A 25,534-nucleotide genomic window follows, 5' to 3' on the forward strand; every position below is an offset into this window, starting at 1 on the left:
CAAGGGTCTTCCAGAAATATGGCTATAATCAAAATTTTGGAACTAGAAAGAACTTTAGAATGTGGAAGATCCAGAGTTTAGGGAAAGATTTAGAAAGCCAGGTGGGGAGGCCCCTTAGAACACAGGATATCAGAGCTGGAAGGGCCCTTAGAACACAGGATATCAGAGCTGGGAGGGCCCTTAGAACACAGGATGTCAGGTCTGGGAGGGTCCTTAGAACATGAGATGTCAGAGCTGGCAGGCTCTGAGACAAAATTTTACAGCCAGAGAAGATTTTTGAACATAGAATGTTAGAATTATAGAGGAAATTAGAGCATGAGATTTTAGAACATTAGAAAATGGAACATGAAGAGCCTTCCCAGATCTAAGATTCAGTGTTTTAAGATCTCTTGTATCTCTGAAAGTCTCTGTTCTAAGAGTCCTCCCCGTTCTTTGGTTTTCTAACACTACTGCCCTTCAACAGCCCTACGTGTAACAATCAGGAAAGAAACCATGAACAAATAAGTAGAGGGGGCCTATAGACCTTTGCAAAATGTCCAGCAAATGAGTTTCTCCTGCATGCATTCTGTGCTAAATTTAGGTCGGGACAGCGCTGCGAAGAAGTGTGCTTCCTTCAGAAATGAGGCCACTGCCCACAGCAGGAGAGATGGTTTGGAAACAGCCCTTGACCCTGCCCTCCCTCGGAGCTGATCTCCAAAGTTCTCCCCAATTAGATGCCAGCAGGCCCTGTTCTCCACTGGGGAGGTCTGGGCGGGGTGGGGTGCAAATTAAGAAGATTCTAAGTCTTTTAATGCCCCAAAGGAAACCAGTCTCTTCACAGGCCAGTTTGTTGGGTTACATCATTCCTTCTTGGGGATCATAGAGCTAGGGCTAGAAGAGACCTTAGCAGGGATGGGGAACCTGCAACCTCAAGGTTCTCTACCCTGCTTTAGAAGCTGTCTATACCCTGCCTCCCCATTTTTACAGATGAGGAAAATAAAAAATCCCAGATAAATTAAATAATTGGTCAAAGGTCACTGAGGCAGTAGGGATAGGCCTCCAAGGTTTGTTCCTCCATGTTTCTGCTTTTGTTTTTTTCCAACTGTACCACACTACTCTGATCCTAGTGAATCCTCTTCAGATAATGGAGAGACCATCAAGTGGTTAGATTACATGCTTTACAGGACCACTTTGGGAAGTACTTTGTAAACCTTAAAGCACAATATGGTTCACACTTTTGGTTTCTTTGATGTCTTTGTCTTGGTAACCCCAACAGTGTCTGACACATAGTAGGTGCTTAAGAAATGTTTATTGACTTGAAAGGAACTCCCAGTGTGAATAATTCCTCCAGCAATGTAGATCAGCAATCCATTTGTAATTTACAGTCTGAGAAAGCTGTCACTGTGATTGAAAGTTTCTATGGTTTATGCATCATCGTAAAGCTAGTACAAAAATATATACGTATACACATATACATATATCCGTGCATATGTATGTGTGTATATATGTATGTATGTGTTATATATTTCTCTCTCTCTTCCTCCTTCTTTTTTCTCTGTCTCTCCCTTCCTCTCTCTGTGTCTCTCTGTCACTGTCTCTTTGTGTCTATTTGTTTGTCTCTATGCATATATACGAGTGTGTGTATAATGCACATGGATGCGTCTATATCTATGTGAGAGGAAGAATTCATATCCAAATTTTCCTGACTCCAAGGTTACCAGGCTATATTCCACCTTGTAAATATAACTTGTTCTTTTCAATAAAAATAACACCCACACCTATTTAGCATCTTTCAGATTGGTGAGGTGGGTCCTGCAAGCTTTACTATTCCCATTGAATAGAAAAGTAAACTGAGGCTCTGATTAATGGATATGCTCAAAGACAAACAGCTATTAAGTGAGAGAAATGAGCCTTGAATCCCAGGCTTCCTGTGCTCAGGGAAGAGGAAAGATTGAGCTAAGCCCCTGAGGACATGTAGGAGTGAAGGATAGGTGGAAAGGAGAGAGAAGGGTACAGTGCTTGGGGGTAGAGTATGAGTGAAAGCTAGGAGACAGGAAGAATTCCAATTCACTGGGAATAGTTCCAGGTGGTTGGGGTGGGAATAGAAGAAGATAAAAGAAGGCACAGAAGCCAGAGTCCCCAGGGTGTTCAAATACTTCACATTCTAAAAATTCAAGAATCCCAGGGAGAAGAAGGGCCCACAGAGGTCAAATCTCTGCCTCCAGGCAGGACAACACAGACAGATGGTTGTGTCAGGTGCTGTCTTGGCTGGTGGATGTTGCAGCCTCTCAGCGTAACAGGAAACCTCTCCAAGAAGGCACATAGGTGGAAGTCAGTCCAACCCTGTGTGTTCCACAGGGGAGGGGTTTGAGGGCAAATCTGGAAGGATGCTGGGAGGTTATTATGGACAGTCGGTTCTTGGATTGATCTGAGAAAGCCACAGATGCTAAGCACTCATAGATCATCCAACTGAACTGCCTCAAATTACAGAGGAGAAAACTGAGGCTTAGAAAGAGGGGAAGAGACTTGCCCGAGGTCACATGGACAGCAAGTAGCAAAGCCCCAATTCCATACCAACTCTAAAAGCTCTTTCCATCATCTTCCCTGAGCACCAGAGATCATTTCAGACTCAGTCACCTGGTGCTGGTCAGGATAAAATTATCTGGCTGGCTTTATGGTAAAACTTAAAACTGGAAGAGACCTCAGTACAAATCCTAAATAGATCCTTCGTTTTACAGAGAGGGAAACTAAGGTCCACAAAGGATGTTGTGACTTCCTAGAATTTGAGTTGGAAGGAACTCGGCCCATTCTGCATCAGTAATGCCCTCTACCTACAATGTCCCTGATAGATGGGCCTTAAAGACCTCCGAGAAGGGGACTGGGCCTCACCTCAAGTAAGACTTGAGTCAGAATGCTGTATGAAGAGGGACAGCTCGTCAGTCAAAGAACCTGAGTTCAGTTCTCTCTTCTGCCCCTATTTGTATGCCCTTGGGCAAATAACTTCTCTCTGGACCCCATTTGTCCCCGTCTATGAAAAGGATGCATTGGGACAGAGAACCTTAAAGGTCCCTTCCAGCTCTAGGGCTACCAATCAATCAACAATCAAGGAACATAAATTACCTATGATCTTGTGGTCTCCACATGGATCAGGGACAGTCCAACGTAGTGGATCGTATAATTCAGGAAACGTGGGTTCTAACTCTGTCTCTAGCTATTATCGTTATTCTTATTGATAGCTAACATTCCTTTATCACTTTAGCAGCTTGCAAAATGCTTTACAAATATTATCTCTTTGCTTACCATCTCATGGAGGGGAAAGAAGAATTGTTAAAATGTTGAAACTAAAACATGTTGAAAATTGTTTTAACATATAATTGGGGGGAAATTAAGTACTATTTAAAAACAGCAACAAATATTATCTTGTTTGAGCCTCACAACAACCCAGAGAGGTAGATGTTATTATTATTCCCATTTTATAGATGAAGACACTGAGACAGATAGACGTTAAGTGACTTGCCCAAGGCACACAGTTAATATGTGTCTGAAGCTGAACTTGAATTCATGCCTCCCTGACTCCAAGCCTATCACTCTAACCACTGTGTCACTTGTGCCTGAATGGAGAAGGGGAACAAGGTAGAGGAGTGAGATGCCATCAAGAACTTTCAGACACAGTTTCCCCCTTTGTATAATGGGGTTAATGACAAGACTTATCTCACAGATTTGTTGCAAGGACTAAATGAGATAATATATGTAAAATGTTTCATGAATCTTTACATGAAGAATAAATGCTACCTATTATAGTATTAGGATACTCAGATCTCCGAGTTCATTGGCATAGGGAACTCCCGGATGATGAAACTCCTTCTACCAATGCAGGTTGCTGCTCCTCAGCACACAACTCCTAAAAGTTGTGGAGTGTTGCTTGGACACCCTCAGAGTTTAGCCACTTGCCTACCCTTGCACAGCCGGTACGTGTCATAGGTGTGACTTCAACACAGAACTCTTGGCTTAGAGGTCAGCTCTCGGTTCATTATGTCACAAAATTATTCTAGTGATCATTCTATGATTAGGATTATGATGAATGATTACATTATGTAAAGCCAGGGTCCTCAAACTCTAAATCTCATGCTCCTCCCAAGCCTTCACACTCAAGCCAACATGTTTATTAACTGACTGACTGGAGCAAGCTACGTCTCAGGTTTTTCAAGGACAGAAACTATGTTTTCCACCCGGGATTCAGTATGAAATTAAGAAGTTGAACCTCCAATATTTATTTTCTCCAGAGCTGTCATTCTATTGTACAGGGAAATCTGAAAAGGAAGCTGCCTTTCCCAGGGCAGATCAGTCCCTGCTTAGTAACATTAAGTCTTAGAGAGTAGCTGGGTAGCCCAAAGGGTGGAATTGCTTGTCCCAGACTACAGAGTGAGGATAAGTCAATGCTGACTCCCACAGCAGGTGCTTTGCCCCCTTTCTTCACAGCAGGATCTCCTGTCTTGGACTTGCTACTCTCTCTCCCCAGGCATCACATCTTTGCAGGCTTCGTCCTCACCTCCATCAAAACTTACCCCTTTTTGTGTCCCCTGGTGGGAGAGGGGGACATTGGGTGCCCCTGAACTCCAAGACCCTAAACAGTAACTGAGGTCTCCTCCGTCCCAAGGCTCCATCACTGAGATGCCAGGCCTTCCCTCCTCCCCTTCCCCTTTCCAGCCTGTCCTTATGTAGTCCTCTAGCAGCATCCCCCTGGCTCTCCCCCTCCTCGACCTCTCTCTGCCTTCTCCACTCAGACACAGGCAGCTCAGTAATATTGGATTAGCCCACTTTCTTGAAAGCTGGTTTTTGATTTGCATAATCCCCCCCTCTTGGAGCTGATGGGGCTCTCGGTGATAAGCTCCCGGGCCAGGGCAGTCAAGCAAATTATACTTCATTCTGAGCAGCCATAGAAAAAAAGAGGATTGGGGGAGGGGAGTGAAAGGAGTCTTGTTTTATTTTGTTTTAGAAAAGTCAAGAACGTTATGTGTATCTCCCACAGTCCCTCTGGGCTGCTAATGCCAGTTCATCCTTTCTTGGTACCTAAGAAAGCTCATTTCCTGGGATAAGTCTCCCCCAAATCACAATCAATAGAATGAATCTGAACCATGCACTTCCTGACAGTAGTTAAAGATAGAAAGGAAGGACCTTGGAAAGGAATCAAATTCTTACAATTCAGTTTTTTTTTTTAACTTTTTAATATTCTGCATTTTCACATCATCTTCATCTTCCAATATATTTTTCTGCTCCTCCCCACCCAGAAAAACTAGCCCTTAGAACAAATAATGACAAAGAGGAGCTTGGGGGTAGAGCATCAGGTAAATAAAATTAACCAGCATAATCAAGTCCATAACATATGCAGTGTTCTGCACTCAGAACACCCCACCTGTGCCATGAAAGGCAGAAGGTGAATCAATTCCTCTTCAGGGCCCAGTGTGGTCATTGCAATTAGGAAGCACTCAGTTTCAGGGATTTGTTGTTGTTCTGGTCTTTTTGTATGTTTTCCTGATGCTGCTTCCTTCACACTGCATCAGTTCACAGGTCTTCTCACGAGTCTCTGAATTCTTCATAGTCATTGTTTCTTAATCAAAGTACTATTCCATTGCAACCATGTACTACAATTTGTTTAACCATTCCCCAGTTAATGAGTAGCTATTTCATTCCCAGTTCTTGGATACTATAAACACTGATGCTGAAACAATTTGCATCCCAAGGGTCTTAGCATAGCTCCTGAGGCATAGTAGGCTCTTCATAAATGCTTATTGACTAACAGAATGGTTCATCCTAGGTCTTGCTTTTTATCTTTGACCCCCTTGGACTATATACCTGTTTGTAATTCTGTTTAAGTAAATGGTAGATTACAAAGGCACCCTCCTTCAAGGAGACCCCTCCCCCAGAGGTCTTCAGTTTTCAGACCTATTCTCTTCTTTTTCCAAAACCACTAAAGACTTCTTCTTCTCCACCACATCTAGGAGGCCCCCAATCTCTCTAACCTCCTCTTCCAGGGCTAACCAATCCCTTTTCCCTTTATGGCATCCCCACTTTTATTTGTATGAGCCTAGAATTGTATTAGGATCTGCTGCAGAATCATCGGAGAATGGAATTTTGAGCTGAAAGGGAACTTAGAACTCATCTAGTCCCATCTTTTCATTTTAAGGATGAAGAAATTGCTATCCCAGTGTGGGAAATTACTTTCCTCTACTCGTATAGCTAGCTAGTAGTAGAGTCACCTTTCCAACCAAGGTAGAAGGTGGGGTATTGCAGAGAAAACAGTGATGTTAGTGTTAGAGGAGCCAAGTTTGAATTCTGACACTGCCATTTAGGGCCTACATGACCTTGGGCAAGTTATTTGCTCTTTGTAGTCCTTAGCTTTCTTCATTTGAAAATGAAGACAATGTACTAGATCAGAGGTCTTAAACTCTCAGAGGCAACATGCCATCCATAATGCCATCCATAAAACTACTAGGGGAAACCAGATTAAAATGCAATTGAGAAATATTTAACAAAATAAATAAAAACATAACACAACCTAGATAATGTTAATTTGTGGTTTTCTAAATCAATATTTAGTGGGCAAGAATTGGTTTCTATTTGAGTTTGACATCAGTAGACCTGATGACTTCTGAGGTCCTTTCTAGCTTCCAACCTGTAGCCCTTTGACTTCTGATTTAGGTTTTCCTGTGATAACAAGGGGAAGACACCATTTGTATCCTTGAAAAAACTTGAGGAGTAGTATGGTACAGTCAGTCAACAAACGTGCTGAGTTGAGTTTGAAGTTCAATGACACTAGTCTCTGTGACTTTGGGCAAGTCACTGAACTTCTCTGGGCCTTAGTTTCCTCATCTATAAAATGAGGGAATTGGATCAGATAACTTCTAAGTTCCCTTCCAGAAGGGAACTAGAGTTTTGATACTGTTAAATGAACAACCTGAGTTTAACTCAAGACAATTTTTGTTGTTTGTTATTCATTTATTTCATTGGGTCCTGACTCTTTGTGACCACATGGACTATAGTCCTATATATATATATATATATATATATATATATATATGCTAGGGTTGGAAGCTCAATTCCATGTGGACAGTCTCGGGTGGGTAAAGGTGGGAACTTCTAAATCTTAGAGTTCTCACGAGACCCCCCAGGAAACGACTGGGAATCGAGGTGAACCGAGCTATCTCGTGTATTTCTGCCTCTTCCCGTGAGAAACGTGATGGGAGAGAGCTCTCCCCGCCCTCGAGATTGTCCCGGATCTGGCCACACTATTGTTATCTAACAGCACGGTATTCAGATGCAAACTATGCTGCTGAAGAGCTTAAGTAGGATCAGGAAAGCCTGAAAGTTCTTTTTGGGCGGAGGGGCGCGGAGCGGACAGGACACAAGGCTCTGCTTTTCCTCTCTCCTCTCTCCCCTCCCCCTCTCTCCCCACTTATACTTCTACTTCCAATCTCTTATTGTAAGATCTTTGCCTCCTTGGGAGATTCTTCGCTCCCTCCTAAGGAAGAATTCCCCTGCACTTGTAACCAGAACCCTGAAATAAAGCTCAACCCTTGTTCAACTCTGGAACGTCCTTTCTCTCATATGAGCATCCGGTTTGGCCAACCAAAGACCTCCTATAGAGGTGAGGTAAGAAGACTCGGGTAGCCCACAGGCCTCTAGGCCTGGCGCATATATGTGACTGTATGTGTATGTATACAAATATTAGTACTACCTCACTGAGACTTTGATGAACTCATGGTGGCCCACTGGGACCATTGCTTCCCTTTTCCAGGAGCTCAGGAACCATTCTTCTAATAATGCATTCTAAGATATGTGATGTTACTTTGTCAATATGCGTTTTATTCAACACCTGCTATGTGCCAGGTGCTATGCTAAGCCCTAGGGATCCAAAGAAAGGCAGAAGACAGCCCCTGCCCTCAAGGAGCTTCTAGTCTAGTGGGGGAGACAGAGTGCAAACAACTATGTACAGATGTGCCATAAGTCACACAGATTATAGATAACCAATGGAGAGAAGGCATTGACATTAAGGAAATCATTAAGGAAAGAAGCTTCTTGCAGAAGGAAGTGCAAGAAGGAAGCCAGGGATGGCAAGAGACCGAGATGAGGAATGTCATGTCTGGACCAGTTCAAAGACCTGAGTTCAAATCCTACTTGTGATTTGCGCTGGCTGTGTCACCCTGAGCAAGTCATTTAACCCCTTGGTGCTCCAGATCACTAACTCTATACATTGCAGAGAAGGCACTAGCCTGCAGTGATGGAGACTATTTTTTTCTATACTACCCTGTCTTGGTCAGTGTACTGGTTAGCTTTGTCAAACTGCTTTTTCTTTCCTATTCTTTGCCATACAAGATTGCTGTTGGGGTGGGAGAGGGAGAAGAGTTGGAAATGAAGGTGAGAGACAAACAAGAAAGGATGACAGACATTTTAAAAATAATGTATTCTGGAACATTGTCAGGAATCTGTTCAATGACCTATACATTGGCGAATCCATCTTCCACCCTTTTGAAAGTCAGAACCACCTTGGCCTGACTCCAGTCCTTCAGAGCCTCTCCCATCGTCACTCAACAATTCCATCAGCAGATACTCTAAGTACCCTAAGAAAGTCTTTTGTTCAGGCCTGGGACTTGAACTCATTGAGAACAGCCAAGTGCTCTCTTTCCATCTCTTTATGTTATTATCTTGGTTATCTACTATCTATACATGGCTTTTCTCCCACCATTGTATTGTAAAATACAGGAGAGAAGAAAGGGATATCTCACTCAGACCTGATGTCTGCCAGCCCTGAACACAGTACTTGGTGTCCAAAGGGTATCTATTGGACAGAATTAATCATTTTTGCAAATATTTAATAGGTACCATAGCAGATAGAGAGCTGGTCTTGGAGTCAGGCAACCCTGGGTTCAAGTTTTGCCTTTGGCCCATATGGGCGATGTGTTCCTGAGAAAGTCACTTCACTTCCCAGTTTCCCAGGTAGTTCCCTGAAACTACAAATTGTGGAAGAGTTGCTAATCTATACACAGAAAATGAATTCCCATGATCATGAAACCCCAAGTTTGAAACAAAGGTCTTGTGTACATTTCAATGCTTGAAGGAGTGGGGGTGGGGAGCAGGAGTGCATTAAATGTGCTTTGACCTTCCCTCCACCTGGTCAGCTCAGAATCCTTCCAAGCCATCTCATCTAGTGGGGTTCCTCATATAGGATTTTCTGCAGGCACCGGGGCTATGTTTCTGGGTCTTTTTATGCTCCATCGGTACCCACCCAACGTTTGGGCTGTCCATATGCCACTTATCACTCTTGCTATGTGAGCAGCCCACTTCCTTTCCTGGACATCTGTGCCCTTAATACATCATGTTCTTACTTATCAGTCATCTTTGGGAATATCTTGCAGCCTAATGAACCCCCCCCCCCCCCATGAGACTTCCTATCACCCTCCGGCTCACCTGCAATTTAAATTTTGCTAAGATCATGGCATTCCATTATTTCCAATCATGAAGTAAGCATAACTTGGACTGATACCAATTAGATAGGCCAGGGGTAGAAAACCTGCAGCCTCAAGGACACATGTGGCCCTCTAGGTCCTCAAGTGGAGCCCTTTGACTGAATCCAAACTTCACAGTTTGGATTTGTTCTGTAAAACTTCAACTCAGTCCAAGGACCTAGAGGACCACATGTGACCTCAAGGCCACAGGTTCCTCACCCCTGGGATAGGTCAATTGAATATATTATGTAATAATATTATACAGTGTGACAGATGATAAGAACCACTATGGTGCAGTGACAATAGTTCTGGTTCTGTATCTGGGTTCAAATTCCACCTCTTGACACTTATTACCTCCCTCTATGACACTGGTTGTCACCCAACTTTGCTGGGTCTCAGTTTCCCCCTCTGTAAAAGAAATGGCTTAGACCAGATGGCTTCTAAGACCCTGGATTTCTTTAAAATTTAGATCAAGTGCCAGCTTCTCTGGAAGGCCTTTCCAGTTCCCCTTAGTTGCTAGTATTATCCCCTCGACATTTGCCTTCCATCTGTTGTACTTATCTTGTATGTACTTATATATATATATATGTATACATATATGGATCTGTATATATATATGTGTGTATATATGTACATATATATGTACAGATGCATATATATATAAAGATTTATAGCTTCCTCTGTTAGAATATAAGCTCCTTGAGAGTAGAGACTCTTTTTGCTTTTTCTTTGCATTTCTTGTGTTCAACACAATGCCTGGTGCTTGGTAAGTGCTTAATAAATTTCAGTTGATTGATTCTAGATCTCTTCTCCTAAGAGACTAAGTTCCTTCTCCTCCCCTGGACCTCAGTTTCTTCATCTAGAAAGTGAGGGGCTGGGCCAGTCAATGGCTGAAGTCCCTTTTCTGACGCTGGAGCTTGTCTGGTTTTCAGAGTGCTTTCATAGCCACTGTTTTCTTCGATCCTCACAAACAGCCTTATGATCTCATCTAAATGGGTGGAATCAAACCTACTCCAGGGTAAAGAAAGGAGGGCTGAGGGAAATGGAGGAACTTGACTAAGGTCACAGAGATAATTAACGATAGAGGTTCAGCCTCGGGTCTCCTGACTCAAAATTCCGTGCTCGCTCTGCCAAGGGCAGAAGTGAATACAGCCCAATGCACAGGCCTTTGTGGAGATGATCAAAGAGGGAACAAAGGGAGAATGGGCATCCTGGCTCCCCCATTAGGCTGCTGTGTCAGTCATCTGCCTGAGGACCACGTTCTTTGAACAGTGACCTCTGAGTGTCCTGAGTTTGTATACAGGAGTCACAGGTTCTGCTATTGGCTTAACCACTGACTCGATGCAGGATTTGGAGTAAGTGGCTTCCTTTCTCTGTGCCACAGGAACTTACTCTGAAAAGTGAAAAGGTTGGACTTGGTCATGTCTCTAAGATCCATCTAAGCTATGGAATTCTATGTTCTACCAGGTCTCCTACTTCTGGAACTCTATGATCTTGGCCCCCTTCCCTCTGACATCCTATATTCAAGGGTCCTCCCAACTCTGTTGTCATATTCTAAGGGCCCTCCTTACTCTGACATTCTCTCTAAAGGCCCCATCAGCTCTAACATCCCATGTTCTAAGATCTCTCCCAGCCCTGACATTCTGTGTTCTGAAGACCCTCTCAGCTCTGACATTCTCTGTTCTAAGTTCCCTCTCAGCTCTGACATCCTGTGTTCTAAGGCCCCTCCCAGCTCTGACATTCTGTGTCCTTAGGCCTTCCCAATTCTGAAATTCTATATTCCAAGGGCTCTCTCTAAGCTCTCCTAGCTCTGATGTTTCATGTTCTAAGCCTCCTCCCAGCTCCGACATTCTGTGTTCTAAGTTCCCTCTCAGCTCTGACATTCTATGTGCTGAAGTCCTATCCACCTCAAGTTCTATGTTCTTAATTCCCCTTTTACCCCTTACGTTCCAGAGTCTCAGAACACTCCTGGCCAGAGCCTCGATCAGAGCCTCCTCCTCACCTCCTTTCCCCCTCCCCACTCCCCAATATCTAAGCCTGGGTGAAGATGGGAGAAAAAGAACGGAGAAGCATCAGTAGCTGCCACTAGGGGGCCACAATCTCAGCTCCTCTTTGTTTGGGAATCGCTCTCATTTCCTTCTGTGGAGATTTTTCTTTTTTAAAGTTATCTTAACGCCTTATGCTTGTGCATCACAGACCTTTCTTTCCATGAGGCCGCCTGCTCGGCGGCATTTAGTTCACCACATGTAAATGATGCACAGTGAATGCCTAGGTGGCCTTGTCCTTCCAGACAATTCCATACAGCAGAACGTGGACCTCTTCAACATATTTTTGAGCCAACGTCACGATTCAGAAAGGAAGGGGGGAGATGTGTCCGGTGACAGTGGGCAGTAGCAATGTTGAGAGATTGGGGGGAACCAGTGGGTGGTGGTTCTCCTGGGAAAAACAGGATAAAATACCACTTACCAAGTTCATGAGAATCATTCTCCACTTTTATACAGTCATCTGGGTTTTTTTCCAAAAGAGCTTTCATTTTCCCATTTGACCTTCACAGTAACCCAGTGAGGAAAACAAAGTCAGGGTATTATCCCCATTTGACAGATGAAAAAATTGAGACTGAGGTGCCATAACAAGCCAACAACAGTTGAAACTAAATTTCCTGACTCCCAGTTCAGGGTTCATCCTGAAAGGAGTCAACCAACCAGTCTTGGCCCCTACCAAGACTAAGGGCAAAAGAACATAGAAGGATGACAGCATGAGGGGATCTAGGCTAGACACCAAGAAGTCTTTTACTGCCTGAAAGTGAGAGCCTTGTCATACCAGAAAGGATGAGTAAAGGCTCGAGAAGAATCCTGCTCCTCCAATACTCTTTGTTCCAGTGACCTTGCCCAAAGCCTGGCAAAGGTGATGGCTTCCAAGGGACCCCAGGAGCCAACTCTGCTTCCCTCCCCCCACTCCTTTTCCCTGGACATCTTCTGAGACACTCATAGAGGAGGAAACTCTGTGGCAGTCTCCCACTCACTTAAAAATGAATGATGCTCATCACTGAACTGAGGCGGAGATGGTGGAGCTGGTGAGTTCTATTTATACAATTTGTAAATCATTTTGACAGGCCCTCTTTTCAAACCCAAGAGCCAGTTGTGCAAGAAGGACTAGGCTTGGGCTGATTTGCTGGAAGGTTGTTACGGTGTTGTTTCAATTCTCTCAATATCAGTCAGGCTTCCTAGCTTCAAGTCCCTGAGGTAAACGGAACTCAGCATATGCCTGAAGTAAAAAGGGGAGAAAGACCCTCTTTCCTTAGTATTGAGTGTGCTCTCCCTGTGGGCAGTTAGGTGGTGCAGTGGATACAACATTAGGCCTGGAGGCAGGAAGACTCATCTTCCTGAATTCAAATCCAGCCTCAGACACTTTCTAGCTGAGTGACTGTTCAAATCACTTAATTCCATTTGACTCAGTTTCCTCATCTGTAAAATGAGCTGGAGAAGGAAATGACAAACCACTTTAGTATCTTTGTCAAGAAAACCCCAAATGGGGTTATGAAGAGTCAACCACAAACGAATGACAATCAACAAAATCTGCAGAAGCCTAAATTACAGAATTTCCAACTAGACCCTTTCTCCCTGCCAGCTCTAGCATTCTGTCTTCTTAAAGACTACGTTCTGAGGTCTTTTTTACTGTTACTCCAAAATGAGTATGTTCTAAGATCCTTTCAAGTATCCAGCATTTTATGCTGAAAGGTACTTTTCTGCTTTGAAGTTCTTTGTTTTCATGTTCTGGACTGTAAGATCCTTTCATCTCTAACATTTGGTTCTCCAAGGTCCATTCTAGCTCTGACATTCTGTGTTCTTACAGCCTATGTTCTAAGCTCTATGTGCTAGGTTCCCTTCAAAATCTGACATTTTATGCTGGATTCTGTGTTTGAAGACTCCTCCCAGTTCTGATATTGTATGTCCTAAAGCTTCTTGCAGCTGCAACGTTATATTTCCTAAAGTTCTTTCCAGTTCTAACATTCTATGTTCCTACAGTTTGAGTTTTAAAAGCCTTTTCAGTTCTAACAATATATGTTTTAAACTCCCTTCAAAGTTTAGCATTTTATGTTCTAAGATACCTTAAGAAAACTTTGATATCATTTATCCTCATAGTTTCTATTCTAAAGTTTCTTTTAGCTCTAATATTCTATATTCTAGGGTATTCTATGTCCTAAAGCCTCTTAGAACCCTTAGTAGAGACCATTTATTCCAACTTCCTTATTTTATAGATAAAGAATCTGAGGGCCAAGAAGTAGTTTGTGAGTTACAAAAATCCAGGTATCCTAACCCCCAAAATAATGTTTGTTTTTTTTACTATTTTTTTAAAAGACTGCATCTCCCTATCTCACCCAAGCTCTAAGTACACGGGCTACCCACGGGTCTGATCCCAATCTTATCAGCATGCTGTTAACTCTCATATTAATACCTGTCTTAATGGGGACATCCTCCACCAAATCTGCACAGCCCAATGCAGCTCAGAAGTTCTGAGCTCAGGAGATCTGCTAGCCTCAACTTTCTAGTAGCTAGTTGTATGCCACAGGCACAACTATTGCTCTATCTAATTCATCATATTGCCTCTCTTCTAGGGGACTTTTCAGTTAAGCATTCATTTATTAAACACCAGCTATGTGCTAGGCTCTATGCTCCCAACTCCACGACGACAGGACTAAGATTTGGTCGTATTCATCTCCTCTCTACCATTTTTTTATATATTAATTTTGTTTATTTTCAGTATTCTACAACCACTACCATATAACTTAGATTTTTCCCCCTCCTTGCTCCCCTTCCTTCCCCCCCTTTCTGAGACGGCATACAAATTTATATGGATTCTACACATACATTCCTAATAAATACATTTTCACCATAGTCGTGCTGTATAGAAGAATTAAAATGAATGGGAGAAATCATATAACAAACCAAAGCCTAATACAAAAGAAAATGATCTGCTACATTCTGCGATTGAATTCCATAGTTCTTTCTCTGGATGTGGAAGGTATTTTGCCTTAAAAGACCACTGGGAATTTTCTTAAGTGCTTGCATTGCAATGAAGTTCCAGGTCTACCTGAAAAAACTCTTGCACACTGTGGTCGTTGCTGTGCACAAAGCTCTCCTGGTTCTGCTCCTTTCACTCAGCATCAGATCATATAAGTCTTTCCAGACCTCTCTGAAGTCTTCCTGTTCATCATTCCTTATATCACAATAGTATTCTATTACATTCATATACCATAATTTATTCAGCCATTCCCCAGTTGATGGGCATCCCCTTGATTTCCAGTTTTTGCTCTCTACCATTTTGACATGAATTTAAAAAGTATTTTAAACTTTGCAAAACACTTTGAATACATTATCTCATTTTATCTTCACAATAGCCACATAAGATGGGGACTACTGTTATCCCTATTATACAGATGGAGAAACAGTATGAGCTGTCCAAGTTCACATAGCTAGTAAGTTTCCAAATCAGAGACAGAATTCAGGTTTTCCTGACTCTGGGTCAGTGGCTTTAGCCACTATAGAACCCAGTTTTCTCTAGATGGTATTGCTTATTGATATTGGCAGTAATAATAATCATAGCTAACATCTATATAACACATTAAAGTTTGCAAAGTACTTTATACGTCAGAGACAGAGGATCTAACCCTGGGTCCCCAGGATTCTCCCTCTCCCTAGTCCAATTCCCAAAGAAACTTCCTGGGATAAATTTCAGGAGAGTCAACTCAACACAGGCTGTGCCCAGACCATATCCACATATCCTCTCCCAAAGCTGGCACCCTTCTGAGCATCAGGCTTTCCCACTGACTAATGCCCACAGTCTTCCTGGAGCACATGGGGGAAGGTGAGGCAGCTTAGATAAGAGCACTCAGTTACTTCTCATCTCAACCTCCTGCAAGCTCCCTTTTGAGAACAGGTGAGATGCTGATAAATATTACCAAAAAGGATATTAATCTGAATGCTAAGCACTTGGCTAAATACATAAAACAGATACAAAGGAGAAACAGATCCAGGCTGAGTGACTGCCAGCTCCCATCCAGGTCAGGGATTTGAACAGGATTCCTGGCACAGGCTCTAAGAGGGCCAATTTGGTCGGAATAGTCAAGACTGGGGCAAAGGAAGAGTCTAAATAGGTGAACTGAGAAAAAAGAGCAGCATTACCTCCAGAGACGCAAGGGAGTCTTCAGAAGTCCCAAAGTCCATCTTTGTCTCTGGAACCATCTGCTCCCAAAGTGACATTGGCATTAGTCAGTAGGAGATGTCCTGCCCCCATCCCTTGTTCCAGAAACCGTCTCCAATGCCCAACACTGTTGGCAACTAATCCTTTCTCATGGATTGAATATAGGACATGAATGAAACATAAGAATATAGACTGGTTTATATTTATGCATATGTATGCGCATTAAGGACAAATTAGAGTGTGGAGCCTGGAGTCAGGAATTCTCTTCTTCCTCAGTTCAAATCTGGCCTCAGACACTCGCTAGCTGTGTGACCCTCAGCAAGTCACTTCACCCTGTTAGCTTCAGTTTCCTTATTTCTAAAATGAGCTGGGGAAAACCACCCCAGTATCTTTGCCAAGAAAATCCCAAATGAGGTCACAAAGATTCAGACACAAATGAAAAATGACTCAAGAAAAAAAAGAATTGGAGAAGGAAATGGCAAACCACTCCAGTCTCTTTACCAAGAAAACCCTAAATGAGATTGTAAAGAGTCAGACACGACTGAAATGACTGAACAACAAAAATGTGTGTATGTAGATGAATATATCTGTAGATATACAGTGTGTCTATATATGTGTGTGTATGCATATTAATACATATATAATTATTTTAGTTTGAAGTAGGAGGAGGGCATGAAGGAAGGAAGAAAAAAAGAAGGAAAAAATGAAGGAAGGGAGGGAAGAAAGGAAAGGAAAGAGAAAAGGAAAAGAAAGGAAAGGAAAGGAAAAAAGAAAGGAAGGAAGGAGGGAAGAAAAGGAATGGAAAGAAGAAAGGATGGAAGGAAGAAGGAAGGAAAGAAAGAAGGAAAGGAAAGAGGGAAGAAAGAAAAGGAAAGAGGAAAGGAAAAGAAAAGAAAGGAAAAAAGAAGGAAGGAGAAAAGAAGAAAGAAAGGAATCTCATAGCTTTACCAATAACCTCAGAAAGAAGGGTCTGATCCATCCTCTGTATACATATATACATACATACAAACAAACAAATGCATGTGTGTATACATACATATGTATATGCATACACACATGCGTACATGTATATATGTGTATGCACGCGTATACACACATGTGCATATGTACACATAGTTACATGTATACATGCATACATGTGTATGCGTGTATACCAGGACCGCGGGAAGAGAAGGGGAGAGAGAGAGATCTAGCATCTATAAAGGCCCTGAGAGGCCACTGTGACTAGGTCCTTCATTTTACAGATGAGGAAACCCAGGTGCATAGAAATTAAGTGATTTGCCCAACACTAGCTATTAAGTGTCTGAGGTGGGACTAAACCTAGATCTTTCAGACTCCAGTCCTGAGCTCTCCCACCATGATGCAGGACCACTATCATGATCATTGGGAGAAAGCAAGTTTCTGGAGAGCAAGCACTGTTTTGTCTCTCTCACTGTATGCATGCTGTATGCACCATACTCTGCATGGTTCAGGAAGACACCAATACATTTCCTGCTTGGTTAAATAGCCAACCTGGCTTCTCATTGACATGTGTATTAGGCACTCATGGCAGAGGAGTTCCCCAGTGCTTACTCTATCTGTTAGCACCCCAAATACAACTCAGTTCTATATAGAGGGAAACCTAGGGGGTCTCTGTGTAGAGAAATGAAAAATGTCCTCCCAAAAGGTTAGGGGATTTTTGAGCTGAGAGGGACCTTAGTGTTCATCTACTCATAACAATAGCTGGCAATTAAACACCATTTGAAGGTGTTTAATACTATTGACTGTCTCATTTGATCTTCACAACAATATTGGAGGTAGGTGCTATTATTATCCCCATTTTAGAGATGAGGAAATAGAGGCAGTCATAAGTGAAGTGACTTGCCCAAGGTCACCCAGTTGGTAAGCATCTGAAACCAGATTTGAATTCAGGAAATTGAATCTTCCTGACTCTAGTCCAGTACTCTACATGCTATGGCACCATCTAGATGCCCCTTTGGTCAGTCCCAATACCATTCTGGAATTTTCAAACCCTAGAACCAACCTGGTGGATGATCCATGCCCTTTTGGTGCAATGTGCACATTTGTCAGGAGTCAAAGCTTTGGATTTTTTTTTTTATTAATTCCTGGAAAAGTATATGGCTTCTTAGCTCTTGTTTATTACCTCTTCTTGGCTAAGCAAGGAAGGCTAAGACTGATTGATGAGGTGGCAGGGTTTAGTGACCCCTTTTCTCCAAGCTCCCTTGGTCCCACAGCAGCTGCTGATCAGACTCTCTAGTGGTAGCAGGGGCAGTGAAGGGGAGCATAAACCCAGACCTCAGTCCCTTCTCCTGGGGCCCTGATACTGGTGACTCAGCTCATTAGAATCTAGTGCTTGGAAACCCAAGGGTAGAGATCCAAGCTCCAGAGTAGATCTGTTGGCATTATGGGGAATGAAGACAGCTGCAGCTGAATTTCTCCCTGTTTATGACTACCTCCATTAAATTAATGCCCTCCTTCTAGATTCCGTCTGGAAGTCAGCCTGGTTCTCAAATGCTCTGCTGGTAGAATACGATCTCCCACTGACCCTATCAGATGGGAAGCCTCTGAGAATGGGCTTAACATGGGAAATGTATGTCTGTTGTCCAAGGACTAGGCCAACTAAGTTTAGAGAGAATCATTGTTAGGTTGGCCACCGGCCAATGACCTGGGATTTTTCGGGGGGTTTTTTTGTTTGTTTTTTATTTGTTCTGTTTTGCCTCAGAAGCTTATGGACATCTATGTACTAAGGTAGAGAGGGTTGAATTCTTTACCAGTGTTCACAGGGCTCATGCCAAACACACACACACACGCACACACACACACACACACACACACACACACACACAAGATCTGGAGTGATTGAAATAAGTGCATATAGATCAACTATAGAGCAAATGTCTCCCCTGGTCCCCAGCAGTCTTATAAATGTGGTGAAGGAGTGGAGTGAAATATGCAAGAAGATGAGGATGGCTCAGTGAATACCCACCCATTCCCACTATTAAGAGAAAACCTGAATTTAGCCATCCTGCTGACTCTGTGGCAGAAACAATGTGCATGCCAGCCATATCCACTCTTTAGTCAGTTACTTACTACAAGTGGTTGATTTATCTTGGCAGGGATCTCTGGGGCCACAGAAACTATGTGGCTCATAGGATAACCAAATCTCAGAGCTGAAAGGAACTTTGGGGTTCACTTAACAGGGTAGGTGTTTAATAAATGTGTATTGATTGATTGTTAATTCATTGATCTATTCCAGCCCGTAACTGAACAGGAATCTCATGTAGGGGATAGGGTATTGGACTTGGAACCAGTAAGACTTGAACTCAAATCCTGCCTTAGACACTTACTATCTGTGCAACCCCAGACAAATCAATTTCCTTCTCTTTACCTTTATTTCCTCATCTTTATAATGAGGGCAATGGGCTGGATGACCTCAAGGATTCCCTCCAGAGATAACTTTATGAGCCTCTGGTCCTTTCTGGCTTGTCATTCAGCTTCTATTTGAATGGAAACCCCAACTCTTCCAGAGGTAGCTTATACTTTAGAGTGTTTGGGGACCATCAATAAGAAAAGAGAAATTGTCTTCCTTCTACTTCTATGACCAAGATATGCACACCAGGCTGATAATGAGACTTATATGTAATGTCTAAAGGAGGATGTCTCATCTCTTGAACCTGGATTGGACTTAATCTGCTTGGCCCCAAAGGGCAGAACCCCTAGAAGTAATGAATAGAAGCTGCCAGAACCCCTAGAAGTAATGAATAGAAGCTGCCAAAGTAGACTTAAGCTTGATTTCAGAGAACACTAAAAATGCCCAAAGTGGAATAGATGCCTCAGGAGTTAGTGGGATATGGACTTCTTGAGGAAGGGGGACTGTCTCCTGCCTCTTTATGCAACTCCAACCCTTATCACCATGCCTGGCACACATTAAGTGTTTAATAAATGTTTATTGATCGATTGGAAGCTGTTGTCAAAGGTTTTTTATGAGAGCTTTTTGTTCAGAGAAGGGAAATACTAAATAGCTTCTGAGGTCCCTTCCGACTCTGAGATTCTGTGATTTGGGATCACAGCTTCTAGGGATAAAACTGTTTTCTTTTCATCCTTCTGAGGAAAGTGACAGGTAATAACCAGCTGAGAAATGATAATAGTTAAGGGATTGGATTTGGCAGTATAGGGTCCTCTTAAGAACTGAAAAAAACTAGATAGAGTTCACCAACTAACTTTTTTCTTAGTGATTTAGATAAAGTGATTTTTTTTTCTTTTTCATCTTTTTAATTTCCCTGTAATCTACACGTCCTTCTCCATTACATGCACAGTGGTAATCCTTTCCTTCTGCCTCCTCAGAGCACACTAATCTCCTGCCTGCTGGTTTGCTAATCCCTGCCTTGCGTTCTATTTCACAATTATCCTGACCAAAGATAGAGCTCTGGGGACAAACGAAGCATACCTGAAGTGTTTAGGGGGCATTGGCCCCCACTCCATGCCTATTCATATGCAGTGTGCCCATCATAGAATACATACAAATAAACAATCACCCAAACATAAATGCCAAACATAGAGAAAGAGCACAAGATTAAGAGACAGAAATCCAGGCTTTGTTACCAACTTGCCACATGGTTACTTGGACAAGTCACTTCTCTCTGGACCTCCATTTCCTCCTTTGTAAAGTGAAGTTGTTGAACTTGATGATTTCAATGGTCCTCTCCAGTTCAGAAATCCTGTACTCTAATATTCTATGTCTCAAGGTCCTTTCCAGCTCCAGAGTGACATAGCTCAAGCATTCTTGCAGTTCTGACATTCTGTGTTTTAATGCCCCTCCACGTTCTGCCATTATGTGGTCTGATGCCACTCCCCATTGTGACATTCTATATTTGAAGGTCCTAATATTCTGATTCTAACTTTCTTGGCATAAAAGAATTTAGAGCTGGAAAGTACATAAGAAATAGACTAGGCCAACCCTCTCAATAAATCAAGCAGGCACCAACCATTTATGAAGCACTCACTATGTATGTAGCAGGAGCCTTCTGAAGTGTTGGAATGAGAAAGGAAAAAGCAGAAACAGTAACTTCCCTAATGAAGCTTGTGTTCTTTTTTGGGAGAAGGAGAGAAATTGTGTGTGTATGTATGTTTATGTGTGTATATATTCATACATTTCATCAAGGAAGAAACTGAAGCAATTGACTTACCTAGGATCATACATCTATGAAAGTGTAAAACCTAGGAATCAGCCCTTAGGTTAGAGACTAAGGTCCCTTTCAGCTTTAACATTTTCCATTATAATGTCACTTTTAGCTCTTATATTTTATACTTTTATTCTGTGGAATCTTTCATTTTTCTACCTGGATGCTTAGGACTGTAGATGTGGCTAGAAATTTCAAGCAGAATCCTCATTTCCCTGAAGAATTTGTTTCTTTTCTCTTGTTCCTCTGCTTGCCTTTGCCAAACACAGATCAGCTCGGGGACCTGGCTCTCAGGCTCTGTCCAAGGTGCTGAGGCCAGACTTTCTTTTCAGCAGGTTGTCCTCCTGAGCTGGGGAGATTAAGAGCTTGACTCAGACCGCCAAGGGAAATGTTGTCGAGGATTTAATGTATCTGGGAGTACAGCAAAAGAGGGGGTTTCTTCCTATCTGTGTGGGAGGAGGTGGGAGTGACCCAGAAAACAAAAGCCTCTGGGTTCTCACTGAGGTCTCAGAGCACCAGGAGGAAAAATACATATTTTTCTGAGCAATTTAAAGAACTCCTATTCACATTCATATATGTAATGGTATGAATGAAGAAACAATTAGGTAATATTGTGTTCATCTACTAGATATTGCTTTTAGGAAGCTTCAGTCTGATAGGGGGAGGAATCCTTCACAGATTCTAAGCGTGAGGGAAGAAAGACACAAGATCTACTACCCACAAGAAGATTCTGGTCTCAAAAAGGATGCATAGTCCTTGTCTTCAGGGATCCCCTTGTGTTTTGAAGTACACAGTCTATTCTATCAAAGAGCCACCATTGCACTAAGAAGTGAAAGCTCCCTATGTCATATGGGTCCTTGTCTTAAAAATTCCAAAAACCAGGTATAGGAGACCTAGTTCTAGTCCTAATTCTGTTACTAATTTGTTATTTAACTTTGACATAATCACTTTTCCTGTCTCGGTCTCAATCTGTGTTAAATGAATGAGTTGATGGAAATGATATATAAGATGCCTTCTAGCTTTGACATTCTGTCTTTCTGGGATTAGTAGTAAGGTTATGAGCTTCTTTCCTTCCTTCCTCGTATTTTCTCTTCCTACTTTCAGCTAATGGTCTATGGTGCAACATTATACACTTTAAGTTCATACCAGATCTAGAATTCTATGTTCTAATGCCCTTTCTTGCTCTGATATGCTATGTTCCTTCAACTGAGGTTTAATATGCACATAACCCCAAGTGAGTCATATAAATTTAAATTCATATGACTGAGATGCCCATGATAGATAGCAGATACTTTCCTGAAAGCACATTTTTATGAGTCATTGAAGAGACTGGAGACCCAGATGCCTCAGCAAGGGAGAATATACTGTGGGCTGGAGAGGAAGACAATGGTCAGCAAAGGGAAGAGATCAGATAAAGTAGGGGTACCTAAGGCAATACTAGCCTCCTTCCTCATCCTTCAAGTCACCCTCTCTTTTCTCTTCCCAATATACTTGTGTCTTATCAGGGTATCACCTCCCAAAATTCTTCAATGCTAGTCCTTTTAAAGATCTCCTCTGTCCATGTCTCCCTCTGACAACATTTTATACCTCTCTCACTGTCCTTTAGCAGTTGACTGCCTGTGCTTTGCCTCTATCAGGGCCTGGGTTGAGGGAGATTAACAGGGGATGGGAAGTAGTGTGCTCTTCTGCCAGAAAAGTGGGGAGGGGAGCAAAAGTATTGTTGATGAAACAAGACTAAGATAACAAATCCACATGATCACAGATTTGGAACTGGAAGCCATTGTCTAATCCTTATTATTTTACAGTTGGAGAAGCTGAGGCACAGGAAGTTCAAGTAACTCGTCCATAATTTCACAACTAATAGGTATCCCTTCTCCAAATTCAAAACTCTATCCACTATGCCATACACTTCTCAAGTGATTCTACCGTTCCTTCTCTGAATAACCTTTTCTTTATAATGAGGACTTCAAATTCCATCAAAAGACATGACAAATTTTCAGGAATTTAAAGCAGAAGACCTAACATGGATTTGCCTCTTCCCTGCCCTCCCCTTTCTCCCCCAAACCTACCACCAATTCCAAGGCACTAGCATGAGAAAATTGTCTAACCTAGGGAAATCTAAGGTTCTCCAAAGAGAAAGAAAGATGTGTGCTCAAAAAGTTTTAAATTTATGAAAGACTTCCATTTCCATAACTGTCCTAGGTTCTGAGAATAAAAATACGAACTCTTACTCAATGCTTGTCCCCTGAAGAGGTTTATACTCTCCCTGGGGGAGGAGTACATGGGTAATGACACATACCTAGACAAGTATATGAGTACACAGTGTGAAGTATCAATCAAGAAACTTAATATGACCTTGTGCTCCATTTGGAGGGAAATCATCTCCAGGGATAGAAAGGTGGCAAGCTCCAGTAACCTAACCTTGTTAGACCAAAGAAAGAGCATTGTTTTCAGTTTCAGGGACCACATTTTAGACAGGGTATCAATAAGCTAGACAGCTTCCATAGGAGGGCACAAAGGATCATAAAAGTCCTCAAATCTACATCATGTGAGAATCTGATAGAGAAGTGGGGCATGTTTGGACTGCGGAAGAGAAAGATTTGGGGGAAGACATGACAGAGCTGTCTTCAAGCATTTGAAAGACTGTTATGAAGAAGAGGGGTTAGCCCAATTCTTCTTGGACATAAAGGACAGAATCAGGAGCAATGGGTGGAAGCTAAAATAAAGTAGATTTGGGATTATTGTCAAGGGAAACTGACTTATAATTAGAGCTGACCTACAGTAGAATGGGCTACTTGGGAGGTGTTGGGAATCCACTCCCAATCCTCAGCTTCTAACCCTATCATTTAATCAAAAAAAAGAGGACAAGGTGTGTTGTATAAGATTTTTTTTTTCAGATGTGGGTTGGGCTAGATAGCCGCTGAGATTGTTCCCAACTCTGAAATTCTATTTTTATAGAATTGACATTATACATATAAATTATATTTATGTATAATCATATATATATAATTATAATCCCAGTCATAGCAGCAACAACCATAGCTGGCATTTACAAAGTGCTTTAAGGTTACAAAGTACCTTATAAATGTTATCTTATTTGATCTTTACAACAACAACCATGTGAGCCAGGTGCTATTATCATCCCCATTTGACATATGAAGAAACTGAGATTAAGAGACTAGATAACCTGCCCAGGGCAGTATGCTAATTAATTATCTGTGGCAGGATTCAAACTCAAGTCTTCCTAAATCCAAACTCAGCATTCTTTCCATTATGCCACCTAACTGCTTATTATAGTGCTATCTGTGTTCTGTGGCAATATATGTACATTCCAATTATAATACAGTTCTTTGTTACTACGACACTACTGAGATAATATCTATTTAGTGCTTAACACAGTGCCTGGCACATAGTAGGCACTCAAGAAATGCTTACTCTTTTTGTACTTAAGGAATCTATGATTTTGTGGATGCAAAGATCCAACAGTCCCACTAAGTACTCCACGATTTAATGTTTTAAGTATCGACTTCCCAGGAGAATATAGTAGAAGTCATAGGTTACTGAATTACATGTTGAGTCTTCATCAATGTGTCCTTAGGAATCTTTTGTGTTTAAAATGTTTCTCTTGTGTGGAAGACGGAAACATCTGTCTGTACCTGATCTATATTGGACATTGAGTATATTTCAAGTTTTTCTACTGCCTTTTGGGGAGATGCTAGTCGTGAACTAAGCCTGAACTTTAAGTGATTTTGGGGTTCCAGAGTGGGCATTTTAAGACCCAGAGCATGTGAGATCTCTCCCACTAGGATATGTATCTTGGATTGATAACGTCTTCTGAGCATGTATATGACTGACCTCACCTTCAAGAACCCAGTGTCATCTCCCTGCCTCATTGAAGCACCAGAATTGGATGTGAATAAAAGATATTTAAAAAGCCAGAACTTTGCCTGAATCCAAACTTCACAGAACAAATCCCCTTAATAAAAGAATTTGTTCTGTAAAACTTGGACTCAGTCAAAAAATGGCACCCAAGGACCTAGAAGGCCACATGTGACTTTGAGGCCCCAGGTTCCCCACCCCTGTCTTAGGCAATTGTCAACTTGGAATCTGACAGGCCAAAGATGAACCCATGCTTCTGTGCTGGAAATGTGAATACCCCAAACTCAACGCCAACCCCTCATAGTGTGGCATCAGAGAAAGGAGCCCTGGTCATAGAGCCAGCTCTGATCCTTAGTAGCTGTGTGACCTTAAGGAAGTTACTTAGCTTCTCCAGCCCTCAGTTTCCACAATAGTTATGAGGTTGGTGATATCTTCATCATCCACCTTCACAGACCATAAACCACTAATGATTTGTAGACTCTCATCAGGACTAGTATCAGTATCCATACCTGCCTTCATGGGAGCACAAATGACCACTGCGGGTGACTCTGGGGACTTGGGGCACAGAAAGAGGTTCTCCCTAAAGGAAAGGGACTGTGATCCTAGAGGATGCTGGCTCACCCGCTTCTTTCCCCCTCTTCTATACAGTTTCTTCTTATTTAAAATGCAGAGATTGAATTAGAGGAACTCTAAAGTTTTTCTCCATTATGGAGTTAGAATTCTATAGTTCCTGGGATCAGAGAAATAACAGGGCCCCCAGTCACTTTTCACCCTGGCCTGGCCCTTTAGGGC

The 25,534-nt window shown here is 42.2% G+C and overlaps 1 protein-coding gene across 1 annotated transcript in view; it reads left to right on the forward strand.

Annotated features, from left to right (window-relative positions):
* Nucleotides 1–25,534, forward strand: part of IGSF21 (immunoglobin superfamily member 21) — a 393,709-nt gene that overhangs the window by 174,838 nt on the left and 193,337 nt on the right. The gene's annotated exons all lie outside the window — the stretch shown is intronic.

The sequence above is a fragment of the Notamacropus eugenii genome, chromosome 5, assembly GCF_028372415.1.
Source record: "Notamacropus eugenii isolate mMacEug1 chromosome 5, mMacEug1.pri_v2, whole genome shotgun sequence".
Taxonomy (NCBI): domain Eukaryota; kingdom Metazoa; phylum Chordata; class Mammalia; order Diprotodontia; family Macropodidae; genus Notamacropus; species Notamacropus eugenii.